Raw genomic sequence first — 10,101 nt, forward strand, 5'->3', positions numbered from 1 at the left:
GCTTGGAAGACAAGACTTGACCACATTGGAAATCTCCTTTGTGGCATTTAATGGCCTAGGGACTATGATTTGTGTTTTGGAATTGTGCTAGTCATTTACTTTTCATGTAATAGTGTGTTAGTGGTGCTTAGGAAAGCTAATAGTAATTAAGAAAAGTTAATTTCGGATTTGTAATGAGGCTAAGATTTAGACATTGTATCTTCTTCATTTGTAAGTTCTTTTAGTGAAATTTGAAGGGTTTTGAGTAATACAACAACTTGGGTTACTTTCTTTGTGTGTTTGACATCAAGAGAACAATCTTCTTCTCTTGAAACTCATCTTCTCCCTCCAACCTCGTTGGTTTCTTTCCAACAATAAAGGAAACATTCTCTACTTTCAAAAAAAAAAAAAAAAAACCTTAAGGTTAGCAGAATCATTTGCAACCTTCTCAAACTCTTCAACCACTCCCTTAACAAAGCCCATAGCCAAAGGTGTTGCAACGGAGAAAGGAGACATGCTATTTACTCGAATTCCAAGCTGCCCGGGTTCGGCGGCCATGTTCTTCGTGAGCCCGCCACCACGTGCTTTGTGCAAGTCTAAGCATGGGAGCCAGCTCTGGCTATCACCGAGCTCCCCTGCGTGTCGGTATCATTACGCGGGTGGGTGTTTTGTGCCCAGAAAGACGCCCCGTTACATTGGTAATTCGCACCCTTTCGAAGTCCAATTTCTCGTTGTGGAGAACGGATGGCTTGAATGTGTCTATGATAGGGGTAAAAACAGGGCAGGTTCAACCCAGAAAAAGTCAAGTCAGGTTGGGTTGAGTTTGGGTTCGGTTTCGGGTTGGGAAAATCCCAACCCGGGTTGAGTTCGGGTCCAGTTGAGGTTGAGGGCTTCCGCAACCCGACCCGAGTGAAACCCAAGATTTTTTTTTATCATTTTTGTTTTCAGTATACTTAAAAAGTCAGGTTGAACTCGGGGTCGTGTCAGGTCGGGTCGGGTTGAACCTCATCAGGTTGGAAATCAGGTCAGGTCCAGTTTCGGTTGAGTAAATGGTTCCTCAGGTCGGGATCGGGTTGGACTCATCCCGATCTGAGTTGCACCCCTACTCTATGAGGCCGGCATTGTTGAACAAGACATCTAGCTTTCTGTGGTTGGAGACAGTACAATCGACAGTGTTTTGGATGTGGGTTTCATTCGTTACAATGCAGTAGATGAAGTAGGCATTTGTATAGCCTAATGCTTAGCAAACTTAGTGACCATGTTCGTCTTGGATGTCATGACGACATTGGCATCAAAAAAATTGGCAGTGTATTCACCGATCTCACTGACACCGCAGGTAATTAACGCCACTTTCCTTCAAGTCTACAAAGCATGGTTGCAAAAAGTAGTTACAACATTCTACAATTAATTGAAATTTCTTTAACAAAGCTCGAATTTTCTACACTTCGTTCTGAACTTTAATAAAAATTTCTAAAAAATACTTTAAAATTGTAAGGATTTGAGACCTTGTTGATGAATAACTCTAAATCAATTCAAGATTTTTTTACTAGAGTTACTACCACCGTAAACTAAATCCGGTCTCTTGGTGAAGCTCTTAAAAAATAAAAAAATAAAGTATTTGTGTATTCTTCCTTGACGAAAGGCTTTATCTATTCTTTTGTTTTCTCTTGGGATACGAAAAGCTAGAGCATTTGATAGGACTGTCTTTCATTTGCCAAATTATTTTCAGAAAAAATGCTAAGAAACTTTGTGGGATCTCATATATATACCGAAAGGCCACGTTTGGATACCGGCAAGATTTAGATTTGGATTTAGTTGATATTTTGAACTGGATCAGATCCTTAGATTTCCAAATCAGCTACAACATTGCAAAAAATTCTGATTTTCAAATCTTTTCTGCGAGACATTATTTGGAAATCAATATTTGTGGCAACTTCTGTCACCATCGTTGCTCCTCGAAGTTGCTCCGGCAGCAGCGAGTCATCCCTCCCTCTCTCTTTCTCTCTCTTGAAACATGATCATGAAGATGATTGATGTGTTTTGTATCCAAAACTCAAATCCAAATCAAAATACAAATGCATGAGGTATCCAAACTGGCCCAAAAGGAAAACAAGCAAAATTGGGATTTGTGTCAGGAAAACTCCAACGAAAGACAAAGTGAATAAGATCACCAACCAGGACAACAACCCAAGCACAAAAACTATGTCCCAGCACTGCACTTTTTTACATCCCACCACAACTCAAACAAGTTTTTCATAAATTAAAAACACTTGGGATTTATCTTTAAACTCCATTGCAAATACAAATCTAGTGGATAAGACATCTAGAAGAGCTTTATGCATTTTTCCACTATATGTGGGTCCAAATGTAGGCCACACTGAATAAAACACCAACACCTTTTGCACTTATAATTGGCATCTTCTGCTCCTCTTTCTCGATGAGGAATCAATTTGACTAGCAGTTTGTTAAGAAGTCACATATACGGTCCTCACTATGAACAGTGTATGGTGATCAAAGAACCAATTACTTCAAAAGCTTAAGCTGTTAGAGTTGGTGTTATTTAATCATTCTTGCTTCATTACTCTCCCTCACGTGTGGCCCCTCATTTTTGGGGGTGGTCTCTTTTTTTGGGTAGCTCGTACAAGTGGCACATGTGGCCCCTCTTTTGGGTTCGCCATACATTTGGATTTTTAATATCAATGAGTTGTTGGGTTTTAAACCCATGACTTGCTGTGAGGCAACAGTTCACACTTCAACACTCAAGGGGTAAATTAAATGTGAAACAACAAGTTACAACAAAAGCTTAAGTGTCAGAGTTGGTGTTATTTAATCATTTACGCTTCAACACTGACAATGATACCCAGTCACAAAAGTAATAAGGCATGTTTGGATTGCAGGAATTGGCATTTCATCCCATCTTGTCCTACTTTGAAAATTGCATCGCATACATTGGATTGACAATGGTGTAACCACCATCTACCACAAGGTTGTGACCACTCAAATACTTGGATTCATCACTTCCCAACTAGAGAGCAGCATTAGCAATGTCTTCTGCTTTAAGATAGACCCCCTTAAGATTAGCAGGAACCTCCATTGACTTCTCAAGCTCTTCACCCTTTGCCGGAAAGAATCTCTCAGCCAAAGGGGTTACCACACCATAAGGAGAAATACAATTTACTCTAACACCAAACTGCCCGAGCTCAACGGCCGCGTTCTTCGTGAGCCCCACCACTGCGTTCTTTGAACATGTGTAGGCATGAGTACTGATCCCACCTAAGATTGAAGCAATACTAGCTGTACTAATTATGCTGCCACGACGAGCTGGGATCATGACCTGAGCGGCGTGCTTGATGCCCAAGAAGACGCCTGTTAGATTCACACTATGTACTCTTTCAAAATCTGCCTTCTCATTGTTAATAATGCTTTGCTTGAATGGGTCTATGATGCCAGCATTGTTGAACATTATGTCGAGCTTCCCATACTTGGTAACAACACTGTCGATAGCATTTCGGACATGTTCTTCGTTTGAGACATCACAGTGGATGAAACAATCGGGGGAGGCGAGGTCTTTGCTAACTAATTGGCCCAATTCGTCTTGGACGTCGGCTATGAACACTTTGGCACCGTGCCGGTGGAACAATTTGGCCGTGGATTCGCCAATCCCGCTTGCTCCGCCAGTGATCAGTGCCACCTTACCTTCTAGTCTATAGATAAAAGTCAATAGGTTTTGAAAAAAAAAAATCAGTTCAGAGGAGCTAGTAACAACCCTAGTAGGAAAATTATGTTAGCATTAAAGAAGTGAATACATGGGATTAACATTTTGGCAAAAGACAATAAGTGATTCTGCTGAAACAAAATTATGATATGAAGTGTTCTACCCCTGTCTCACTTTAGTAGAGCATCTCCAAGAGGTTCTGGAATTCATTAAACATGGCAACTTTTGTGAGTTTTGCTAGGCTGGATCAAGAAAGGAGCAACTCTAACATCATTGGAGGTTTGATGGAAGAATATTATCTTTCCAGGATAAAATATGGAATAAATTACAAATTGTATGGGATAGTATGAAATTAGGTTTTGGAAAGGATAATAAAATAGAAATTTTAAATATTATTTGTTTATAGCAAAAAGAATTATTTACGCAGCGTCTAGTGTTAGACCTATCAAGAATGTATTCTATAAAGGTGAATTTAAAGAATATCGACAATGGGGTTTTTACCAGTGTTTAAAAACGCGGACCCGACGCGGAACGCGGACCCGACGCGGAACGCGGCCGAAGAAAATCCTTGTCAACTCGGCTCGGACGCAGCCAAAAACGCGGTTGGCGCGGTTGGCGCGGTTGATGCTGTCAAATCAGATGAGTCTTCATTTTAAAAAATAAATAAATAATAGAAAAAGTATAGAAATAATATAGAGGCATTTTTAAAGGGAAATGTTTGCAGCACTACTGTATTTTGATGAGGGCACTCCTCACTTTATTAAAAGTACGGTATGGCCCGCACCATAGGATGATCCAAACCGTTCAAAAGATGGGCCACAGCATAAATAGCTTGTGCCTCAAAAATCATTTCCATAGGTTGATCCTAACCCTCCGATCTGAATTGTAGAGGGTTGATCCTAACCCTCTATAGATCGGAGGGTTAGGATCAACCTATGGAAATAATTTTTGGGGCACAACCTATTTAGGCTGTGGCCCATCTAATGGACGGTTTGGATCATCTTATGATGCGTGCCATACCTTACTTTTAATAAAGTGAGGAGTGCCCTCATCAAAATACAGTAGTGCTGATAACATTTCCGTTTTTAAAATGGAATTTGCTAGGCAATTTTGTAAAAAGCCATTCAACGGCTCACAGCCCACTTTTACAGCAGAGAACCACCTCAGATTCATTAAGGGCCCGTAATGAATAAGACAAAATATGCCACTAGATGGCTTTTTGCAAGATTGCCTAGTAGATCCCTTAAAAAAATGTTATATTCTCCTTCCTATTTACCTGGGACAGCCCCTGTACTACAAAAAAGTAGTTATAAATACCCTCGAAGGGGTTGCCACAAATAAACAAAGGGACACTAATGGCACTTCCCAAATATTTAGGGGTTGAAAAGGCATGATAGAACGGCTGTATTGGTTGGCAGGTGACAAGTGACAACACATTCAGCCATCTTGTTTTTCTATTTTTACTGAAAACGAATCTTTTGATTGGAAAAAGTTTTTATTTTTACTGTGGTTGGCAGGTGACAAGTTACAAGTAACAAGACATTCAGCCCAATAGTCTTCAGTGGTCTACTATATTGAAAAAACAAATCTTGTTTTTTATTTTTACCGAGTCATTCATTTTTATTTTTTTTTGTGCAACATGACTTGGACTCGGCCGAGTCTGTGACTCTATAACGCGGCTACCACCGTTCCGCGTCGACTCGGCCGAGTCCCGAGCCGAGCCAACGAGTTTTAAATCACACTGGTTTTTACCAATGTTTGATTTTTCTTTGGGAAATTGATCCGGAAATTGCATTTTATTTTCGAAATTATGAGTGCCTTGTACTTTCAATTCTTCTTACTACCGGATGGTGCCATACATAAAAGACCTGTTTGCATCTTCTCTGAACAAGGGTTCTTTCTTCATCTTCTTTTTCTTCTTTTTATTTGTTTTGTTTTTTCTTTACCACTGTCGGGGACCATTGTTGCAACTTGAAAGAGGAAGAGGGAAAAAAGGAAGAGGAGGATGAAGAAACAGAAAAGAGAAGGAAGAATCGACGCCGAAAAAAAAGTAAGACGCCGGAAAAAATAAAAAGAAAGAGGAAGAAGAAGAAGAGGAGGAAGTTGGGATCGAGTCGAGAAAAGTTGAGATCAAGTCGAGAACTTTTCCTAACTCGTCCCCAACTTTTGCCGCCGCAACGTGAACCTATGTTTTCCTGAGATAGCTTGAAGTTTTCCTACTTAACCCAACATTTTCTACTTGACCCCAACTTTACTTAGTCAACATGAAATTTTGCCTACACGACACGAATTTTTCCCGCTAAGACCCAAACTTTTCTCAACATGACACGAAGTTTTCCCGACACGACCTGAACTTTTCCTACTCGACAACATTTCCACTTTTTTTTTCCTCTTTTTTCTTTCATTTTTTCTTGCGACGTCCATTTTTCCAACGTCATCCAATTTTTCCGGCATCGATTCTTCTTTTTTCATTTCCTCCTCATTTTCTTCCTCTTTTAAAAAAATTGACACCGGGGCTGAATTAGAGGCAGGAAAAATGCCACGATCTGTTTCCCGCCCCAAGAGGTGGTATCCTAAGCCAGCCACAATTAGATTGGAATTTTATTAGAATTTTTTAATTAAAACTTTTATTTTAATTTATTTTCTCATTTCGTTAGAGGGAGAATCAGAATAGGAATCTGATACTGTTCGGATCGACGATCGCAATCCTTAGGGTTGTGGAAAAAAAGACAAGAAGTAGAACTCTTGCTAAATGCTTAGAAAAGCTTTCTTTTTTTAGCCAAAAACTATCATCCGCTTTCTTTTTTTAGCCAAAAACTATCATCCCCTCTTTGCTCATTCTCATTGATATATTTGGAGATAGAAGAAGTAAATGAGATACATGGAAAATGACTTACCAATAACTTCTATACCTATTCTCAATGCCCAATAATAACTTCTAGGACAATTTTCATGACAATACCATTTCCTAAGTAGTCAAAGTACAAACCCAATAAGTCTTAATAAAGTCCCTATAAATCATTAAAGAAATACTTAACTAACACATACTAAAAACTAGACATAGTAATTGCTTATCTAAATTCCCATGCAAAACCCAAAACCAAGTCAAACCACATAGATGTGCCACATGGATGACAAATGGCATTATCCTACGGTGCCACTTGGATATGCTACTGCATCCGAATCGGTATAAGAAGTTGATTCCTATTCCTGGGCATTCCAACCGCAGGCAAAGTGAAGTGATACAAGGACAAGCTAGTAATTGCAAGTGTATTCAAAGAGGAGAAAAAACTCTCCCCCTTGATTTTTGATCCAGGTCAAAACCTCCTTTTTCGACTTTTAGGTTGATAAAAAATCAACATGGTTGATATTTTCTCTCTCCGCCCTTTACATATAAAGGGCGGCCAACATATAATTTCTCCAAAGGAGTTTTTACATGGTGGCCGACCGTCCAACGTAAAGGGCAGAGAGAGAAAAAACTCTCCCCCTAGATATTTGATCCAAGTCAAACCTTCTTTTTTGATTTGTAGGTTGATCAAAAATCAACATGGTGGATATTTTCTCTCCCCGCCCTTTACATATAAAGGGCGGCCACCATATAATTTCTCCAAAGAGGAATATATCTGTAAAAACTATAAGAATTAATAAGTAATTTATGCCTGCTTGAAAACATGGCAGAATATGGAGGGCTGTCCCTGTCCCTAACATCCCTGATACAGGAGTGTCTTCCTAGCGGCTCTCAAACAAGAATAAGTATAGGGAAATGTTATCAGCACAACCATATTTTGATATTTGCACAAACCCACCAGCCTTTTCTTCCTTTTGACAGCTCTTTAATTAAATACTAAAAGAAAAGATGGTTTGTGAAAATATCAATGTATGGTTGTGCTGATATCATTTCTCTAAGCATAACTTTCAAAAAAAAATTGCAAAGAGGGGAAGATTACCTTCTAGCAACCATAGGGAGAAGAGAGGTGCTTCCCATGGTTGAGGCCGTGTCACAAGTCACAACTGATTTACTTTGTGTCCAAAAGATTGCATTTTATAGAAGAAGAAAAACCTACTCTTTTGTCACACTCTTTAATACCCGGCAACACCGGGCCCCACACCCGTCAAGGCGTGGGTTGTGTCTGTGTCGGTGTCGATGGGATAAAAGAGAAGGTTTTGACTTATGTCGTTTGCATTTCAGGGAAAAAAACAAAAGAGTAGAGAAGAGAGAGACAGAGAGACAGAGGGGTGCAACTCAGCGGATCACGAAATCTTGGCAATTTTCTCTATCTAATGATTGAGGAGGACCACCCATGTGAGCATAATAACTAGCCTTGGAAGGGCCTAACCTTCTCGGTCGGGTTGAGGCCAACCCGAACTGAACCCGAGCCTAACCCTATAACCTGACCGACCCGACCCGAGCCCAACACGAGCTAGGGTTCAACTCAGGTCGGGTTGAGGCCAACCCGAACCGAACCTGAGCCTAACCACATAACCCGACCCGAACCCAACCTTAATAGAGAAAAAAAAAACGTGAATCTGTTGCTTTTTTCTCAAGAAACAAATGGCATAAGAAAGATAAAAGTTACTGTGTAAAAAACGGGAAAAAAAAAACACTAGTAACTACAGATCAATAGCTTGTAGAAAAAAAATCCTGAAAATAAAGAAAGAAAATAGGACCAAGAAAAACAGAAAAAGAAAACGAAAAAGAAAAAAAATAAACCTAACCAGTGTTTAAAAACGTGAATGTGACGCGGAACACAGCTGAAGAAAATCCTTGTCGACTCGGCGCGGACGCGGCCAATAACGCGGTTAAGTCAAATGAGTCGTATTTTTTAAATGAATAAAATATAAAAATCCAAACCAAGTAGGGTACACCAAATGAAGGGTAAAGATCATCTGACCATGTGGGTGGGAGCCCACTAATTTTTTAAATTCTAAAAGACAAGATGAGTTAGTGAAAATATAAAACTAGAGCTGTGCTGATATCATTTTCCTCGATTTAAAATATTAGTTTTTTAGATATTAATTGTTTAGCTATTATTCGTTGATACTTTGGCTATGATATTCACACTACCATTCTTTAATAATGAGACAGACTCACCTTGTCTTTTATTATTTTACCACTCTCTTGAATGAACTCTTGAGGTAGCCATTGCTTGATCTTCTTTTTGAGTGCATGGCTTGCTTTGGAATCTTCAAGGTTGAGGTACTTTGCTTGACACCTTCCAAGGATGATGCCACTATTTGGTTCCAGCTCCTTTCCAAGTTGTTGATCCACAAGCTTTGGCCTTCATTGATCTTCCTTTGTTTGTTCAATGCTTTGAGATGGTTGATGATGAGCTTCTCCTTGGTACCTCCAAGGTGTGATTGGTCCAAGTATGTTCCAAGCTCCTTTGCCATTGTGTTTGGTTCATCTTCAAGCATAGGCCAACAATGTGCGTGCTAGTATGATTAGACTTGTGTAGGCCTGTCTAAAGCACAACACTCAAGGCAAATGATCAGTCCATAAACGACTAATCAATTTGCGTTTGTTAATCATCAAAACAAGATGATTGAATGAACCCATGGGGAACCCTTGGGCTTATATATATATATATATATATATATATATATATATATATATATATATATATATATATATATGCTTGTGTGTGTTAATTATTACTTCCAAAAAGTACATATCTTATTATGGAGTGCAGGGACCTTGACAAATTTCCCTTTTTGAATTATTTTAGTGAAATGATAAAATAAGGCTGTGCCTTATCTCTTTTGCATTTCTAGAAAAAAAAAAGAGTAGAGAAAGAGAGAGAAGTTAGTAGGGTGCAACTCAGGTCGGGTTGTGGTCAACCTGAACCGAACCCGAGCCTAACCCGACCCGACCCGAGCCCAACCCGAATAGAAAAAAAAACTGTGAATCTACAGCTTTTTTCCCAAGAAACTTATGGCATAAGAAAGATAAAAGTTACTATGTAAAAAACAGGAAAAAAAACTAGTAGCTACAGATCCATAGGTTGTAGAAAAAAAATCCTGAAAATAAAGAAGGGAAATAGGACGAAGAAAAACAGGAAAAGAAAAAAATCAAACCCAACCTGTGTTTAAAAACACGGATGTGATGTGGAACGCTGCCGAAGAAAATCCTTGTCGACTCAGCACGGACGCGGCCAATAACGCGGTTGACGCGGTCAAGTCAGATGAGTTGTAATTTTTAAATGAATAAAATACAAAAAAGAAAACCAAGTAGGGCACACCAAATGAATGGTAAAGATCATCTTACCATGTGGGAGCCCACTAATTTTTTAAATTCAAAAAGACAAGATGAGTTAGTGAAAATATAAAACTAGGGCTGTGCTAATATCATTTTCCTAGCTTTAAAATATTAATTTTTTAGATATTAATTGTTTAACTATTAATCGTTC

The 10,101-nt window shown here is 39.1% G+C and overlaps 1 pseudogene; it reads right to left on the reverse strand.

The window, feature by feature from the left end:
* Positions 1 to 2,397: 2,397 nt before the first annotated feature.
* On the reverse strand, positions 2,398 to 7,679 carry LOC143854807 (secoisolariciresinol dehydrogenase pseudogene; annotated as a pseudogene).
* Positions 7,680 to 10,101: the final 2,422 nt, after the last annotated feature.

The sequence above is a fragment of the Tasmannia lanceolata genome, unplaced genomic scaffold (genome assembly GCF_043159265.1).
Source record: "Tasmannia lanceolata isolate RefF3 unplaced genomic scaffold, GAP_Taslan_0.1 ptg000020l, whole genome shotgun sequence".
NCBI lineage: Eukaryota > Viridiplantae > Streptophyta > Magnoliopsida > Canellales > Winteraceae > Tasmannia > Tasmannia lanceolata.